Raw genomic sequence first — 20,174 nt, forward strand, 5'->3', positions numbered from 1 at the left:
CGGCTCCCGATACTCGCCGTAGATTCCCCGATCCGACCCGAGCGGCTCCCCGTCTCGAGACGGGCCGCATCCGAGCTTAACCTGAGAAGCGAAACTGTGTGAGCACGGAAAAATAAAACATTTGAAAACCCTAAACGTCGCAATCTAGCTTCTTGTGCGTGTCTCATAGAGCGGCAATGCGTTTCCGCGCACGGGAAGTAGGAAGGGAATGGATGGCTGCGTGTGTCCGTACAATGTCATCCATCAGAGTTATGAAGAAGCGGACGGGCCGATCCCGTCGAGGCGCGGAGAGGGGGATTCTCATCCTGCGGCTACAACCGCCGACGAGCTTGCTACCGACTTGGAGCCGAGCCACAACTATTTGCTTCGCCTGACTCTACGCATGACAACTGTTATTCGCTCCCGAAAAACGTAACGGCCCGAAGCTTGCGATGTTCGAGGGCTGGTTATCGTCGGGAGGACATCATATCATGATATAGCCATCAAGACTTCGGCGAGCGAGGGATCCACAGAGTTTCAGGGTCAAGCGTAACTCCTGAGAATGTGGTGCTGTTCGGCGGGAACGGAGTCCCACTCAATAAATGTAGCGAAGCTTCGGTCGCCGCTAGCAGAAGAATCCTGAGAGCTCGAGTCCTCGCAGACCCGATCAAGAACTCCGCTTTCATTGTTGTGCGAGGTTGTCGAACAGCGAGTTCGCTGCAGAAGTAATTCGAAATCCGATTCTAATGCGTTCTTTTTTTGCTCGGCTGCGATTAGTGACTGCTAATTTGGATCCATCTATAGACCGACGGTCCTGGAACGTCGTCGAGCAAGCGCCAATGCCAGCAACTCGCTTTCGCATCTGCATGTAGATGTCGGCCTCGTCGGCGAAGCTCCACGTCCGGGATTGACTGGATCACGAGTCTTTCGTGGCGAGTCAGAATTCCAGACATGTACACATCTGTGTTCGGCTCCGATGCTCAGCAGAATTCTTGGGTGCTACGAGCTGCTTCCAGCGCTGCGGACGGCGTAGAAATCCATGGGAGAAGAAAAGCGCCGAAAATAGAAAGACGGCCCCGGCGGGAGGAAACGTCGACATGCCGACTATGGATGGAGGGCTATGATAGTGGCGGAATTTTTCATGGAATGACGTCGATCAGGAGCCGCGTCCGTCGACGTCAGTGTCAGTAGCCATCTGGAGCAGCAGGAATTTGACGATGTTCCCGCGGTAGAATCGTCGACTGACTGGAGTTCATTCGTCTGGTCGGGTTGCTCCCGCGCACTGTTCGACAATCATTCTGGAGAACTCCCATCATCACTCTCGATTTAAAGAACAATCAGGGGCGACAATAGCGGTAGCGAGTCTCGAGTTACTCTTGCCCCAAGAATATAATAATAGATGAGGGACAAAGGCTCGGAGCGAATCTGTCCTGAGGAAGCCGTCGTTCTCTGAAAGCGCTCTATTTTGTGACGTTCAGGCGTCAAATGAGGCCGGTGATCCCTCTCAAGCTACGAGTCGGTTTCCACATCCATCTCCAACAGCTGCACAATCAACGGTCTCTTGACCTCAAAGTTTCCACAGTATATTATTTAATGTACACCACGTCGAGGACAAAAGTGAATAAGGACAATCCCGGCCACGGAAAGACCGCGGCAGCAGCTGCCGCTGTGGGACAACGTGTGGAGCCAGAGACCTCGGAAACAAAGTCGATGTTGCCTCCCGCGGGAAGCGAAGCGGGGAAGCGGAGAAAAATTAGTTTTTGCTTCAATGAGCGGCCGTGGTTTCGCGTAATAGACGGAGAAATGGAATCGCATGAAAAGGCTCCATCCGATTTGGATCATGGCCTGCGCCCACTGACAAGGTTACGTCGAGAACAGCTGAATGAATCATCGTCAGGCCCTGGGGTTAGCCACACGACCGCGAATTAAATGGCTCCACGCGGTCTTTCATGAGCTCAACCCTTATGGCTGGTTCGTCTCCTTCCTCTCGGCCATCGGGAGCGGCTCGTTCAAACTCTGCTCTTGCTGGATATTCAATAGACGTCCCAGAGCTCGAATTCACTTTGGGCGAATGCTCATAGCGGAACACTGATCTCACGTTCCCGATCCAAATGATGCTCTGGCAGAGCCCTCGGACGCATCGTATCACAGAAATCTCGAAGGAGAACTCACTCAGGAGCTCTAGAGGAGAGTATCCATGCAATACCCACTCGGAGCGTGCTGTGGTCGAGAGGAGAACTTCCGATTCACTCAGGGGCACCATGATCGTCGATCGTCATTATCTCGAGCACGAACGCTGTGTCGGAGATGCGCTGGAGCATTTTCCTACAGGGCCAGAATCCAATCCTCTGGACCGACAAGTGGATTGCTACTCCGTAATCGAGCATGGAGGATTACTCCAGGATGATTCTAGAGAAATTGCGTTTCATTGTTGCTGGAATACTTCGCAGGATTCGTTGACCTGCTTAGGAAGCGCATTCCATTCCTCCTTGTCGACATAGACTGATTTTCCAGCTCACGCAGATTATTATCTCTGGGAATCGTCCGCCAGTCTCGCTCAGCTCTGGGTGCGCAGAATGCAAATTCGTAAGCGGATGAAATCCTCGAAACGACTGATTTCGGCAGAACAGTGCGAGTGATTCGAGAGAAAGCCGTTGGCTCAGTCTTCCGCATGGAATGGACTCGGTATGCATTTTCGGAGAGGGCACCTATTTAATTGATTCCCACAGGTAACGGATCTTGCGAGGATCCAACCGGTGAAGTCGATCCGAACACCGTGGACGATTCCTCGAATGAATAGAACAGATTTCAATCGGTTCCTTTATCGAATCTGCCAACGTGAAAACTCGTTCCATTAGCGAGAGGTTTTCTCCTGATTTTTGCTGAATAAGACCCTGGCATTGACGGGTCTATTTCTAGATCAGGCAGATCGCGCCCTCGCTCACATCTACATTTCCGCCCCTCCTTTCGTCCGCGTCGCTCAACACTTTGAGCGGAATCCACTGAGCACGATTCTCCGTCTCATGCCCTGCTCCTTCTTCGATCACTGGTTTTCTTCGACTGACGGAACACTTTCAAGCTGAGCTCTTCGGATCCATCCTCGACGATAGGCGTTCTAATCCTCGCACTGGCCTTGCAGTGGTGAGTTCATCAGTCAACAACTAATGAGTGACACCTATTGCTAAGGCTCATTAATCGCAACATGTCAGCCAGCATTCCCGCTTTCTCGTCCCGCAATCCATACGACTCCGTAGCAACTGGAGGGACATGATGACGCAGCCCAATGATCGCATTAGGCTCTCCCACAATCTCTTGTTCCACCTCCAGAAGGTCGACGGAGACGCGACCGGCATTGAGCCGACTCGGAACGCAAATAACACTCACGATTTTGAGAGAAATTCCAGTCGCGACGATTCCCGTCGCCGACTGAATCCCGATTTTTTTCGAAAGGTCTCAGCAGAAGATTTTCCAAGAGAGGCTCACTAGAGGGGGGGGGCGAGGAATTCGGTTTGTCGAATAGCCTGGAATTCTGAGCTTGAATAGCCAGACAACGGCAAACAACTCGAAAACTGAGCTGTATCTTGAAAGAAAAAAAAACAAATTCTCTCTTGAACCTCCCTCCGAATATCAAATCAGATTCGTGCCAACTTCAAGAGCATCCCCGAACAGGAGCTTCACGTGGAATATAGAAACAAACCAGAGGAAGCTTTCTCTGAAGTTGTTCGGATGCAGGACGCCCCCAGAACGAGCCTTGCAAGGACTTATGTACAACCTTGCATGACGGGAAATCATGCCAGATCCAAACGCTCTTCGGGAGTGCGGCAAGGATTTATCCTCCTCTAATGCTTGAGGTAACTTTCGTTATTTTTTTTGTGGAGCAGCTCGCGAAGGGGTGATCTTATAAGTCTCAAGGAATCGCACCGGATCGTCACGTGCATCCGATCGAGGGAAAATTGAGCGAACAATGATGATCGCTAGCATCGTCGCTCATTTCCAGCGGCCCCTCTGATCAAACCGACGTCTGTCTCAACGCATGATCCCTTTCTCTGTAGAGTTTGACTTGCTCCCCAAAACCAGGTCAGAAGGGAGAATCTTCCTCTCGCATTCCACTTGCTAGCATGCGAAGGAGTTGGCGGAGGAGCTACTTCCCAGCGATAAGCAACCCCAGGGAACATTTCGAGGTGGCGAGAAGAATAATCCTCGATGTTTTATTACTTGGCCGCGGGGACTCGAACGAGGCTGAGCGGGGACGAAGTGCTTCGATATCAATCCTATCTCCAACCCCACCTTAAGTTTGGAATCGGAACAAATTTGCACGGATGGGAGTAGACGACTATGGACAGTCGAACCCGCCCAGAAGGGATACCCGTACGGGAGCCTTACGCCTATTAGAGACGGATTCTCAGTCCCGATTTTCGAGCTCATAGACTCCCGTTTCGAGAAATTTTCCTATAGAAAACTTGGCTACCGCTCACAAGACGAACACGCGTGCCAGAGATTTGTCGCGAATGTCCTTCCTAGAGGATTCAATCTTAAGGGATTCACCTTCATGATAAGAGACTGGCCGGAGTATTTTCACTCCGAAATGAACCTTTTCAGTTCCGACTCTGTCTGAGGCGTTTCGGGCGCGCCTCAGGCGAATGTTCCCGGCACATGTGGAGGAATCCTCTTTTTAGTCCAGTTTTTGCGACTAGCCAAATTTATTTCTCGGCGTATGCGAGGAATTCGCATTTGGTAGACTCTTTTGCTTTTTCCCGAAGAGTCCCTTGTGAGCGGGTTCGACTGTACATATGATATATGTAGGTCGTGGCATTGCAAAGTCCCGCGAATCAGCTTCAAAATCCCAATCAATGCCCAGCCCTATCTACGTCGATGTGCGTGCGCGTAGGTAGCCCACCCTGTAATGGAGAGAGGCCGCGCCAACAGCGGGCGAGGAATACGCTAGGAATTTCCACGTATTTGTCACGTTGCGTCGTTTTGAATCGGCTCTCTATTTAAGCGAAGCTTGAGTTCCCGAAATTCAGAACATTGAACTGAGACTTCTTCACCGAAGTCTGGATGATCTTTGAGCCTCTTTGTCAAGCCCGTTGTTCCCCGATGGGGACAGCAGCTTGCACCAGAATCGCTGCTAGAAGACGCGAAGGTCACCTTGCGCCGGAAACTGTGCGGTCGATTGCGGAATACCCGGACTCATTCAGGATGCGCACCGAACTTTTCTCACGTTCTATTCGCGTCACTCCTTATGCATTCGACACCGAAAAAGAGCGCCCGTCGTTCGGAGAAGTTCATCTCACGGAGCAAGAAAAGGGGATACAGAGGATCAGGCAAAGTTGTCTCGATACGAACCCTAAAGGACCTCTTCAGAATCATGGATGTCACGATCTGCAGGGCAGCTCCATCGTGGATCAAACTGAAAAACATGTCGAGAAGCCCCCAATGAAGCAAGAGATCCCGTTCTTGCAGAAAAATTGCGCAATCGTCCGACGATTCCTCTACGACGCACGGAGGATTTTCTCTCATGAGAAAAACGGGGGATCCGCCCTCAGCCTTCCGAAGCCAGAGGCAAGAGAATTCTCGAAAAACTCGGAACAGCTTCACGCTCTTCTATGCTTTAAATCTCTCGCTGAAGATGAGGCGACACAAAACATTTTCTCTCTGCGGCCACGCATGCGAGCCAGAAGCAGGATTGGGTTGGGTCAACAAGCAAGGGCAAGGTCGACACGTATGCAGAGGGAGGCGGGGAAGCTGCCTGCAAGTAATCGACAAGAAGTCTTTCGGAGACTAGGGTCGTTCAGGGACGGAGTCCAGACGGACAGGGAGTACACAATAGAATGGGTCTCGGAATATTTTTGCACAAAATTTCAAGCACCTCAGAAGAGTGCTTCAGCCTTCCGACCGCGCCGTTGTGAACGGAGACGCTCTCAGACTCCCGCATTAGTTCTAATACACTCTCACGTAATCATCTTACTCAGACTCTGAAGCGACATGCCATGTCAAGAGTGCCGGAATTTCCGGACAACTTTCACGTCGCACGTTCGTTGCGGATGGTCTGAACATACCACAGGGAGCCTGAGGCATCGCGCGATTTTGGACTAGAGCGGGTTTCTGCCTTATTTCCCCTTTGAGGAGAGAGGAGGCGTATGGAATATGAAGAATATTCCGAGAGAAACACCCAAAAGAGGACATGTGGTGCGATTCGCAGTCGGGTACTATTGGATAGTTTCCAGGTACCGCACACTCGTGAACGGAAAAACGTTCTGACGTCAATATCGAGACTTTTGACCGGGATCTATTCCAAGGCCGCTCTTCGGTTTGGTAACTTCGCTGAATTAAGGAGCGAGGTCAGCAACTAGTACGACGGAAGCGAGCTCCGCCGGGAGTCGATCTCCTCGGCTCACGCTGTCGAGTAGCGCTCACTCTCCTCATTTTGGCTCAATCATACCAAGGTGCCAGGATATGGAGGAGGTACATTGTTCTAGCTTCGTCCGAGCTTTTGTGACGACTCATTATTCGATAGTAGCCCCAATACTCCAGACTAATCGTGGCCGAGTGATCGGCTTCACGTCGTGGTATAAATTATCGTGATCCGAAGTAGGAAATGGAAGATCGTAAATAATGGAATAAAAAGCGGCGCCCGATCAAACCGTCACTCATTGGAGGCTCGGAGCCTCATCTTCGTTTGGGCTCGGGTTTCGTCATAATCTGTTATGAATACCGCCCGACAGATCATAATCAAGGCAGACAGTCGAGCGTCCGCGGGACAACAGGATCGACGTACAATGAAATTTATGCCGGACGATTATTCGAGAGTGCTCTCGCTATCGATAACAAGCCGATCGAATTTTAGAGTCCGAATCCTCCGACGCTTCCGGTCCGCGAGTCGACACCGTATCTAGCTCCTCGTATCGACAGCTCAGCGATCATCGGAATGCTAACTCAAGGTTCTGCGGATGGGGAAAAATTCCAGAAAATTGCAGACGAGTGAGATGCCCAGATATTGAGTTGGTAGCTTATATTTACGCGACGGAATGAGTAGATTCGTAGAGAGATGACCGAGCATGGGCTTCGTCGTCCGCGGGATCTCAGAATATCTATAGCGGACGCGAAAAAACGGGGAAGCTGTGTAAGCCGAAGACGATCGTGGACCTCCGTATTAGCCCCCTTGGCAATCTTGGGTTCCATCGAGGTCAGGTCCTGGACGAGCTCAGGTGGACTGGGGGCCGCACCGAAATATGTATCAGGCGAAGACCCGACTAGGTTATGGAATTTCTCGCTGTGTTATCACAAGCATGCTGACCCGGGGGCTTGTTTAGCGACAAGGAAAAACGCTGCGAGCAAACATGCATAAAAAAATGCCGAGGAGTTCTAGGCTTCTTTTCCCACCGAGACAGTAGATAAATTTGAGACGGCGTCTGCACTCGAATCACGACCAAAAACTCGGTGATTGACGGGGAAACAATTCACCACGGCTCTGTGTGCACGAACAACACAAGCAAACAAACCGAATGCAGTCTTCTATCGCTCTGACTACGGAAATAATTTGTTTGAACAAGTTCGAGCAAGACGTTCCTCTAAGCGAGGAGAAGCCGAGAGGTATTCTCGGTCTGACGGAAACCCTATTACGGGAATCACGCAGTTTCAAGCGGCCTTTTGGATAGGAATTGAGCTGAATGGCCCTCATTTGGAGTTGAAATGTCCAGAGAGCATTGCGGCAAGGAGCAGTCTTCGCTTGGCGAGCCTGGGCGACCGTAGTAACTCGGACGACCGCGTGGACGAAAAAATCCGGCTCCTACTCTGCATTCTGGTATCCGGGAAGGGATAGCGGAAAATTATCTCGATTCTACGTCGTTCGGGTAAAGAAGCAGCCAATCTCCCGGAAGGTCTTCAAGAATCGCACTCAATGGATGATTCCGATTAATGCACAGCGTTCGGCAAGCTGCTCGTTCCCCCCGGAAAGAGACCCGCGCTTCGCGAATAATCCACGTAGTCGAATTTCGTCTGCTGCATATTCGAGCGGATGGAATCCCACGGGCTCAATGATTCCTCGGTGCTCGATTCCAAAGGTCTGCATCGAGCTAGCATGAAAACTCCGGAGGGAAGACTCGTGCATCCGTCAATTATAAATTTGCTTCACGGAGTTCTGGCACGGTGCAAGCACGACTTTTGTATCAGAGATTCCGCGTTCCGTGGAGCCCATTCTCTTGATTGCCTTGCAGAAAGTATCGTTCGGAAATTCCAGACTATTTCATTTTTTTCTTCGTGTCTATGCCCTATGATTCTCCTCCGGAGGTCAATTCATGTTCCATGGATGCCTCAAAAGGGATGGGTAGATATATACCCGCTGTAAAGTGACTGGTTCGTGGTCAGGCACTCTGACTGGCTCGTGGCATGCGAGAATCATCGATTGCCGCAAGGAGCTGTCGGATGGTCGCTGGATCCTGCCAGAATCGGCACCTTTGTTTTGATTTCTTGAGGGTCCAAGTTCTCCAATTCTTGAAACTTTGCGGGGAAACTTCCTTTTCGCGGAATGTTTGAAGAGTGCAAACTTGTGCCGGAGAAAAACGTCTCGATTCCAAAGAATTCATTTTCGGCACTCGGGAGATGTTTTAAATGAGCTCGATTCCCTCGCGAAAGAATTCGGCCAGCTGACACCAGACAATCGTGAGACTCGAGTTCGAACCTGAAATTACATTCTGCCCTTGAGCTTGCGCGTTCCAATCAGTTTCCCTTCTCCTGTTTCGAGTGGTCGTCTTCTCATTCCCAAGCAACCGATTGTGTCGACAGCAGAAAGCGGTTTGTCCGAGAGTTTGCGAGCTAGCAGACATTCCGGAAAATTCGCACTTTTCGCTTTTGCGGTGTAAAGGGAGAAGTGACCCAGAGCGAAGTTTCTCCGAGCCGCCCTTCTCAACCGAGGCTGCGGCATTTTCAATTATTATTGACGGAACGCCCGATGCTTGTAGATGTCAGACCTGCCGGAAGGGGCTGGGGCTTATTATTTCCCAATATAGACTGGGTGAACGAAAGAGGACGATTCTTCTGCCGAACCCAGCCTCTCCCGGAATGAAGGGTAAACTGAGCCTGATATGGAAGCGCTTCTCGATTGAGGGGGTGGCGGTTGCGGCGTTCTATGGTCTCACGGTTCAGCGTCGCTCTTCCCTTATCAGCTGACATGTAGACATATCTTTCCGCTAGCTGTCTGTAGAAACAAATTGACGTCTTCCGGTGTTTCTTTCGTGTCGCCATTGTACGCGGTGGGATACTACAATGCGATGTCGGACCACCGCTGTACATCATTCCGCTGCAGAGACACCCAGTTTATTCGCAGCGTTCACCCCGAAGCGATCGCCGTAGATCAGTTGCGTAAGGGCACCTCGACTTGCGTTGTTCGCGAAAAATTCAGCCGCCACCGGCCTTGAAACCTATTCGAAGCTGGCGATAATAATGGGGGAATTCGTGGATGCAAATGCTCTATGAAAAGCACATCGAATCCCTTTCGGATCGCGAGCTAAAACGTAGGTTGATTTCGAATCCGACTCGCGGACAGCTGTATAATCGTGAATGCGCCTCTCGCTTCGGATAATGGGAGAATCCCTGCAGACTAGCCTGGAAGTACAGGGCTTTCCGTTATATTATTTCCCAGGAGGATAATGAAATCGCATGGAGCTGAGAAACACTTCGAGAAAAAGTCAGGCGAAAGTCAGGCGTGTCATAACGATTCCTTCCCAGAATCTTGCATGGAAACATCCCTTGTCAGCTCGAAATGGATTGCGAACGCACGCGCACTCAGACACTACACGCTTTATTTACGACTTCATGTGTTTTCTGTCTCGGAGCGAGAACATGTCTGCTGCGGAGCCGGTCACTTGACAGTATACATATTGGAGCAGAAAGGCTTTAGACCGACCAGACCACGGAGCTGTTGAAGTGACTCTAGCCGTCTCGTTCCAGGACTATGATCTCGGAGTGGATCTTGAGATCCCGCAGAAGCCGAGTCGTCCGAGACTTTTGCTAAAAACCCATAGTCTCTCCCCCGAATTTGGAGGAGCTTTCAGCAGATACTCCGCACTTCCTCAAACACTCGAGCTCAAAATCATGGCTCTTCTCTTCACAGAGCTGGACGTCCCGAGCGGAAATCGAAATCAAACCATTAGCGGCTTTCAATGGCCTGCATCACTAGACGGTGGGCTCACAGGGCCACCCTGAGGTTTGTCGCCATCATTCCAAACCATATCCGAAGGGGGAGAAAGTGCGAATGTATCATGTTTCACATCGACTATTCGGCAATTTCTCTGACTTACCTCGTCTTACCACGGAGTTCCGGGAAAAAACATCGCGGATAGGAAAAACTTTGGATAATCAGAAGGGACATCGGTTGCTTGTGGTGAACGACGCGCTCCTGACCCCGGGACGAATACCCGTGGTTGTCTGTTCGTTCTTCCTCGAGAGCTTAGCGGGAGAGTTTACCCGAGCTTCTCGGTTGGATACGCGCTTCTATTTCACCTCGTTCGCGGTAATCTACATCCCGGAACCTTCCGTGCAGCTGGCTTCGCTTCACCGGGGCTACAACCCTCCTCGTTGTAGTCATTCGTGGTCTTTCATTTCCCGCACGTTGAGATCGTGGAGCGAGCTGTCATTCGCAGGCTCACTTGCTTACCGTGTGTCAGCTGCTCTTTGAGGAGTAATAGGCACTGCATTTCCCCTCATCATGTGTTCCTCACGGAGAATGCTCTAAGCAGCCTGGTTCCTTCTCCCCGTAGTTGCAAGCTCTGACACCACCTGTTCGGTGATGTCGGTAGATTCATGCACAGAGAATCAAGTGGGTAAGTTTGCTCTCGGGCTACTCGTCGCGCCGATGCTGCCCAGACTTCCGCGGACTAGGAATGAGGCTCTCTACGGATGGATGAGCTTATCGTCACCATCTAGCCATATCCGTCTGACTGATCTTGTGCTTTGCATAGATAAGTGTATTCGTCCTTCCAATATATGTGGTTCGGATGCTCCGGGCATCGGTCGGACGTCGAAGGTCTTCTCTGGCGAGATCTCCTGGGAAGTTCATGGCAAACGTCACCGAGGACGAGCATTCGCCGCGGGGGAAACCCAGCGGATTGTATTTCTTCGCGCACAAGTTCAACGTCAGACTCTCGTGAATTCAGTTCTGCCTCCCGCAGGCTTCCCAGCGGATTCTCAATTCGACGGAGTCCAAGTGGGACAGGAGGGACGTCGAGTCGATTCTTTCCGAAAGTAACTCTTTATCGAAGTGCACCTATCCGTACAAAGAGTCTCGAATGTTTGACTCGTCTTTCCAGGAGCGACTTATGCTCAGGCGCCCTGATCTTTTGTTGATCAACAACCGAAACGACTCTCGTTCTACGGGGAGGGGCAACTGTCTCCTTCCAGTAATTCTTCGAGGAATAGATCCCACGATTTACGGTCTCTCTGCATTGGTGTCATTCTTCCGATCATTAAGACCCGATCGCGGATTTCTTCTTCCCGCCTTGGCCCACGCATCGAAATGGCGAGTTTCCGCTTCATTGTTCAGCGGAGCTATCGAGATGATACTTCCTCCGTCGTGACTCGCGATCTCGACATTGATCCTAAGATTATTGTCCTGAGACAAAGTGAGCACTCGTCACGCTGATGAGAATTCTCGAACGAGCCGAGTCTATTCGCTCGGATAGCGGTGCATTCCGTGGTTTCAGTCGGAAAGAATCTTCCGATGCACATATTCATACGGGGGCGTGCGTGAGGAACGACGTTTTTCAACGGAAAATTTTCCACTCTCAAGTTCGGGCCTGTGTCATTCGAGCTACATACTCGATCGTAGACGGAATGCTTCTGGACCATCTTTCTGGCACCTTGCGAATACCCACGTGATAGCAGTCTCCTCCTCTCGAACTGCACCATCCCTCGCCTTATTCTACAACAAAATCAACCAGCGCAGTATCCAACGTGACATCGAGCTTTGTTCAACGCATGGTCACCCGATGCCCACCCGAGCAGAGGATGCGCAGAAGTGAGAGCAGAAAATCAGAGATGCCCGGAGATCAGGCTTCCCGGTCATGGTGAGAGACGTTCCTGATCTAATGGCAAAAGTTCGTCAGGGAAGGATTTTCCAAATCCAACGTGGGCAGAAAGTAGATATTACCAGTGGAGGCGGTTTGTCGCGGAAAATGTCTTAGCCGGGGCCATATAGCGAGTTATGTAGTTCCACATGCTCTCCCTTGTAAGTTGATCAGGTTAGGAAGGTCTGAGTGCTAGTAGAAGTTTCAGCTCGCGACCCTTCAGAGGAATCAGATCAATCAGCTCTTCATGCCGCGGTCTGGGGACTGTCGGAGCCTAAGCAAGAGGGCATCCCCGATACCCCGCACCTGGGACCGACCCGACAGAGGGCGGAAGGAACGCAGACACAAATTCGCGATCTTTGGCTGAAGTCGGTTTTTGTCCTCCTCGCCCGATCAAGGCGCAACGGGGAGCGCTCCGTCAGAGCAAACAGCGATCCGGACTAAGGGGGTTTGCTCGGTCGTTGTGAAGGGACAGACGAAATAGACATCTTTGATAGAGTGTTCGCCGACCGAGAACCGGAAGCGGACGCAGGGCATTCGTTGGAGCCCTGTGTGGTCCCTATCGAATTGCAATGGCCCGTTGCCAAGAATGAGCAAACAAAAAATCTCACTGATCGCGAACTCCGGATTTTAAAGAGAACTCGATGGGGAATTCTGCAAAGCGCATTCCACGCGCGTCATTATTTAGCACAAACTCGGATAGATGCCTGAGGCCCTTCCACGGCGGACACGCCATTCTGCTACACAGCATTCGGCACATGGAGCATGGAGCACGTCGGTGGTTAGCGCGTCGCAGTCGGTGAATGATATCTGACACAGCTAATTATTTTGCCTTGGCGGAATCAATTGTACGGAAATCCCGAGCCTGTACAGCGGTGACGATCGCGACTGAAGAGCATTGAGATCGAGAGCATCGACAGCCTCCTCTCCGGAATCCACTTCCGTCTTCCTTCACACGCACTTGTGTTCCTGAATGATGTTCAAGTCACGCTCGGTTGAGTTTTGGCCCGAGACAAGGCAGAGATCTTTCGAATCGCACTCTCAGAATGTTTCCCAATCGCCCACGACCTCCTCCTTGAAAGAAGTTCCCGCATAAATTACCGAGAGATATCGCGGACTCAGACACCGATGATGCAGCGCATAATCGTGCCCGTCCTGAAGGCCCTTGCGCCGTCTGTATTTCTAGCTTTATCCGGCAATCAACCAAGCCTCAGCTCCGGATAATAATTGATTCCTTGGAAACTACAATGGGCGCCCTACCCTTCGGCAGGTGAATTCGAAATTTCCATGGTACATCACATGAGCTCGAGCCTCAACAATATACCGAAAGTTCCGCTCGAGCTCATCCGTGGTTTTCTTGGAAAACGAAAATACATTCGCTTTGATCTCGCATGGAGATCCTCGAAAGGCTCGCGCAGGAAAACGCCCGCCCGAGTCAGACCGAATCATCGCTGCGAAATGTCATGAGAGCTCTGGAAAATCACATGACAACTGGTGCTGACGGACGACGACAGCGATTTCGATTATTATATTCGATCGACTTCTCACCGTGAAGTACGCAGAGGCAAGCCTCGCTAGAGAAAGTATTGGGCGACGGTGCTCGTTGCCACCATGCCGTGTATACAGAGCTAACTTCTCCGTTTCCACCTGACAATGTCAAGAGAACGAAGGCGGGAGGAAGGCAGAGACGAAGTGTTACAGACGTCCTGTTCCACATCAAACCCCACTTGGGGACAAGTGAACTTCCGATGCCTCACAAAACAAGGAGAAAGCGACTCAATATCTTTCCGGTGACTTATCTGCCAAAGTTTCCAAGGCCGTTTCACCGCTCAAATAAGCGTCGCGTCGATTCAACAGCTCGGGCTTTTTTCCCCGGGACCGATATGTTGCTCGCCCGACAAGTCCAATGAGGCTCATTCCCTCACAAACAGCGTAAGACCGCAGGGGCGCGAATTCTGAGAAAGGGGCCTGGTGGGAAAAAGCTCAGCAATGGGGTTCAGGGGCTGAGCTCCGTGGAGATCTATGCAAACGTTGTCTCATCAAGTACGCCGAGCGAATCGCAACCGTTTCGGAGCTCGAAGCTGGGCGGTGCTCTAGTGCTCAGAACTGTCTCGAAGGAGCCAACGAGAGCCTCGCCGACTGAGTGACGAACCCTTGACGGTATACTCGAAAGCTTCTAGGAGTGGAAAGCCTTCACTTGGGAGAGCGAGCTCTGCAGCTAACGGCAGGAAAATTCCAATGGATCAACCGGACCGAGAATGGCACGCCTCTGGTAGGATGGACGGATCGTCGGTATTCGCCTGTCCATGGGCCAACGACAGTTATATAAGAGAACCCAAGCAGGATACAATTCTCCTCGAAATAAAGGGCGAGAAATCACGCAGGGGCGCTTCCTGGTTGTCAAACCTGCTGCGTGACCCATTTACGACGCTCCCGAGGCCGCCAAAAAAAAAGTTGCTTGCACTCTTGCAATAGACAGAATCGGGGCTCACCTCTGTTTTCTCGCTTTCGAGCTCGTTTAAGTGCGTTGAACTCTGATGAACTTCGACCGCGACCCTGCTCCCCTCATACCGATCCGATTTGACCTGACGAAGTCGATTTCCGTTCGAATTCGTTGAGCAAGACTCTCAGCGGGCGTGGCCGGGAGAACGAGTCCAGGCCGGTTTCCAGGCGAGCTCTCTGAGCGTGTCTACGTCACGTCGGTCCTTACCTGAAGGGATTAAGGTTCGTTAGAAAGACAGAATACCGTCAAGTAAATTATTCTGATGTGACGGGAAATCCTCGCCAGAACTGTTGACGGAAAAACCGATGGAGAGCTGTGGACCGCGTCGTACCGCTCGATTGAGCGTCGATCACGGAATGAGGGTCTCTCGCAGAAGATCTCAGCCTGGAGATGGATTTTTATCTGGAGGAAGCGTCACGCCATCGGGGGAAGAATCAGCGGTCGCAGCGAGTGAGGTAAGCAGCTGCTGCTGCGGTGTGCCGTATCTCACGGGAATTATTAATTTATCATCTCGGTGAGAACTGTATCTTTCCCATCCTCCGAGTTTGAATACGTTTCATGAACTCTTCCCCACTGGTCGTACTTAATAGATTCGGCGGCGTGCCTCCGAGCATAAGAGCCTTGTCCAAGTTTCTCCAAGGACATGATTCACATTGGATGAGACGCGTGAGCACTCACGGTTTCCCGCGTCGAAAAAGTCGACCGAAATAATTATTGCAGAAACAGGTTTCGTCTTGTCTGCTCTTGCGATTTTCAGGAATCCCGTTGGTGCTTCTTTCTCGTCAGCGAGACACGCGATTCCGGACGAGCTGAATCCGAGGTCGTATCACGCATGGTATCAACGACGCGCGGCTTTCCGACGCCATGGAGGATAAGGGCGCGCTTAGTACGCTTGGTACCCATTGTCTTATAGTCTAGAATGGTGTTCCGAGCAAACTCTCCGCCTTGTGACAACTTCTTGAGGGAAGGCACTGTCCCCATGAGGGTTCCAGATCAACTTTCTCCATCAAAGTTCCGATCCCGGCTCCTAGCAATCCGTCACGAAACTTCTCCGATCGATCTTATCCGCGGGTACACTCACACAAGTTGCTGCCCTTCAGGGATATCCGACGGTCGAAGTTGCTGTCCGAAGCGTTCACGGGAAATGCTCGAAATAACCGTATCATGATAGGCCGCGGGCTGACCTTCCCGTTTCCGTAAAGTCCCTAGCTGTGAATTTTCGCTTTAAAATATCGCATTGGCAACCACGAGTCGGATCATTCCGGGGGTCGAGGGATCGCGCATTTAATTGGCTGGGGAAGACACTCGTGGCCGAATAGACTCGGACTAGAACTTTCGAACTAATCGAATCAAATTACTCCTCGACTGATCGCACACAGAATGAGTGATTGCAGAATGAGAAATCGTCGACACCGAATAAGTGCAGGAAAGAGCTGTTTTGCTCCGAAAGCAGCCGATCTGCTCCGAAAATCGAAAAATTTCCGGATTCGGCAAAAATGCCGAAGGATCGGAAAAGGGAGGGTTTGCGGATTCTTTATTACGGTTTTAGGCACCGGACAGAGGGAGCAAATTCTGGGACTACCTCGCCGCACTCCGGGAAACTTCAGGGATCACGGGATCCAGTCGGGATATTCCCACAGTTTCCACAGCGGCGGCCGTTAAACGAGTGATTATAATACAGCAATAAATCGATGGCAACGCCACAGAGCTTTTCAAAAAAAAGTCTCCAGACTAGAGTCATAAAAGCGGAAGTCCGCGGAAGCGCCAAGCTGAGTGTTCGCATGGAATTATTGCACGAGCCGGCATGAAGCGACATAACTTTTTATGGTATCGCTCCCCATGGGACTCAAAATCTCTAAGCGATGTGCCAGGACATCCGATTGATTTGCCGGAACGATTCTGTGTTCTCCAGGTCCCGATTCCTAAGTTTTTGGTCATGCTTTCGGGAGCGCAGATCCGCTCGAATCTCGTGTGTTCCTCTGCCATCACGAGTTCTGCCGCCCAAAGCATCCACTAATTGCGGAACACTCCAGCATACGGATTGCACCAGACCGCTGCTGCTCTCATGGCGGCTCCAGGGATTCACTGCGGAACGCGTTCGTATGAAGGAGAATTTATGTGAACAAATTCGACGCGTTTCTGGACGCGGAGCGGCTGCTGAGTGCGCAGATACGGGGATAAGGCCGACGAGATCCGCTGGGGAATCTTTCGCGTGTTCTCGTTTTGTGTGAAGGATGAGGCTGGAATGCAAACACAGCGCTCCCCCATAAAAAATCAGAACTCAGCCTTCCCTCAGTCGGAATTCGGTAGACAAGTGGATGCACACACCGCTCCTCGGAGTTCCGAACGAGTCGCGAAGTGGAGAAGAAATTCAATTTCGACGCTCTCGAATTCTCGACAGGTGCTCATCGATGCAGAAGCAGTGGACTTGGAAACTCCGATCTTATTCAGTTGACCTCTCGTTCGGAGCGTCAATCTTCGCGCTTGGGATGGTTCGTTCAGGCAAGAAGGTTCTCGAGAAACTCGAGAGAAAAATCGCTCGTTCCTCGTCGAAGACTCTATCTAACCACCCCGACAAATGGTAATGAGCGTCATTATTCTGCTGTCCTTGGCGCGTCGGCTTAATCCTCTCTGCTAAATTTTTCTAGGATCACCGCAATGAAATATGACTCAGGGCTCGGAGCCTGGTCGACGGATGAATGCTCGCAAGACGTCAAGCCACCGTTCGAGCGACTCAGCAAGCCATCACAGAGATGAGGGTCCGTATAAACGCGACGCTGTCCGGGGTTGCTACGCCCAATCGAAGATTACCTTCTGGTGATTCCTCGAAGTAGTGATGTTCTAACGATTGCAGGGCGAACAACTAACAATACCGAACTCCAGATGGAAACTAGCGGTGGGTACAATGAGATGTTATCAGCGAATCCGCCTCCTGCCCCGGGAGCATTATAGAAGTATGTATGTGTAGCTAGAGTGAGGGAGCTAAGTACTCGATACAGGCTCTGAACGGAAGAAAATGAAGCTCTTGCGTTACAGGAAAGATTCGAACTCCAGATACCTACGGGGGTTTGTTGACGAGAGCCGATTCGAGTTCGTCGCGGTCCTCGCTCCCAATTAGATTGTTCGTTGACCCCCGGAAACTGAAGAATACTGTCGGGGCGAGGACAGCGTCAGTCTGGCGCGCAAAAGGACGTGGGCTCAGCTTCGAGCATAGCTACAGGCTCTGTCCCCTCCTCCCCCTTCCCCTCTTTCGAGTCTGGGCAATGTCCTCTAAACGAACTATTACCCTTTTCGTACCCCTTCTGTCTTCTGCTGATTTCCTCCAACGGGAACAAGCCACGGCATCCGAGGGACCTCTCCGTGCCGTAGAGAATCGGAGCGACGATGCAATGGCTTCTCCACAATTCTCCTCATAGTCGTTAGGTAAACATCTAGGTGAGCTCACCTCACTCCTCCGCACTTCAAGCCAGGATCCAGAGGAAAATCTCCTCTCCTTGCACTGTCAGGAGAACTGAGGGTTCAGAGTAGCTTTCACTGAGACTGCGCCTCCGCATGAGGAATGGTTCCCCGGAGTCTCCTCTGAGAGACTCTTTGGATAGCGTCTCAGGTATGAGGCCTTCGGGCCGAGTCAGCAGGAGCTCACGGACTGTATTCAAACAATGAGCGACTCTTTTCAGCTCGCCGAATCTCCATATCAGCTCCGAATCAATGATGAGCTCCAGGGTTCGTGCAAGGATCTCATCCGACTCGCTCACCGGTCGGAATGAGAAACGGTGTTGATCAAACGATGCCGCACTGCGCGCATCGTGTAAATCAGCCAATTTTGCTCCGATGTCTGGATCCATCGAGGAGAAGTCCCTCGTTGCCTTGTTCCTGTGTTTGCCATCTTATCAATCGCCGAATATCGCCGATGATAAGATTCGGCCGCGTACAACCAGCCTCGGAAACCGCTATTGCGATATTTGCTACGACCGGGTAGAGGAAGGAACAAACGACCTAATATGGAATCATAGTCAGTAATCGTCGTATGGCCATGTGGCTCCTCTTAGGTTTCGCAGTCCTCACGTGACTCCCGAGACACCCCATAGCGGATATTGCTCCTTCCCACGACGAAACATTATCGTCAAATGTCTTTTCGCCGAAAGACGTGACTTTTCAACGTGTTCGTCCGACCGAGAACGCTAGAGACATGGAAACCCCGCGCTTAGGCCGCTGTTCTGTGATCTGGACAGGTATTGAGCAGAGTTTCAATTGGATTATCAATAGTATAACTATGATGATAATTATCTCCGTATATCGATGATTACTATTAGAAATTACTATTAGAAAGTATTATTATTATTAATTAATAATGATAACAAGGATGTCGAGCTCCTGGTAAGAAAGTGCGAACCCTGCCAGCTGGCCGGGAAGCTTCCAACAAAGATTCCGCTGGAACCGTGGAGAGACACCGGCATACCGTGGTCAAGGGTACATGCGGATATAGCCGGACCGTCCCTTGGAAGATATTTTCTCGTGGTCGTGGATTCGTTTTCCAAATGGCCCGCGGTCTTCGAAATGAAGCGGACGACTTCAGCCGCTCTCATAAGGATTTTCGAGGAAATTTTTGCAAGATTCGGAAACCCTTCAACACTGGTGACGGATAACGGGCTCCAGTTTCGGTCTTCCGAATTCCAAAAATTTTGCGAAACGAAAGGCATAAAACGGATGTTTTCTTCGCCTGGTCACCCTCAATCAAACGGACAGGCGGAACGTTTCGTCGATACTCTCAAGCGGACGCTCAAGAAACTTGAAGGGGAAGGACCGGTAACGCAAAACCTGCAAGAGTTCCTTTCGACCCATCGAAATACGCCATCCGTCGCTTGTCCAGGAGGAAAAGCTCCAGCAGGAGTTCTCCTGGGATACAAACCGCGAACCGTTCTTCAGATGCTGATTCCTGCGGAAAGCATCGACCGGCATGACAGAACTGGTTACCAACTCGACATGAAGCGCAACTTCGATGATCACCACGGCACGCATTCTCGATCATACTCTCCAGAGACTACTGTCTTCGCGACGTTTCACGAAGGGAATCGCACGAAGTGGAAGGCCGCGATCATCAAGAAAATGTTGGGTTCAACGATACGCGACTGCCGCACAAGCGAAGGTCGAAACTCATATGATAAGAATGCCATCTCACATGATACAGTCAAGTCTTCCTAAATTGAACCCGCCCTAAATTAAAAACCCTCGCTAACTTATAATTTGAACCAATTTCCAGCAGCGCTCCGATAACTTATAACATAGACTTTCACCATAGGAATATTAATAAAATATCGCTGGAAGAGGAAGAACAGGAAAAAACATGAGCCTTCGCTAACTTATAAGTTATAATTTTCTCCGAAATCGGTCTCCCGAGAATTATAACTTAGGAAGACTTGACTGTATTGATATCGTTCCCCCAGCCAACAACGAACGATGTATATGATGCATTGTACATATGTAAGGAGGCCGCTATGCCAGCTTCCTCAGAAAGTTATTTCCGTCGAGAGAAAGTTCCGTTTGTTTCAGGTCTTGTTCGAACCACTCTGAGAGATCTGGATGGAGCTTGTGCTTTATTCCACGGCAACTGCAGTGCTCAAGAGCTCAAG

The sequence above is a fragment of the Galendromus occidentalis genome, unplaced genomic scaffold (genome assembly GCF_000255335.2).
Source record: "Galendromus occidentalis unplaced genomic scaffold, Mocc_1.1 scf7180000077427, whole genome shotgun sequence".
Classification (NCBI taxonomy): domain Eukaryota; kingdom Metazoa; phylum Arthropoda; class Arachnida; order Mesostigmata; family Phytoseiidae; genus Galendromus; species Galendromus occidentalis.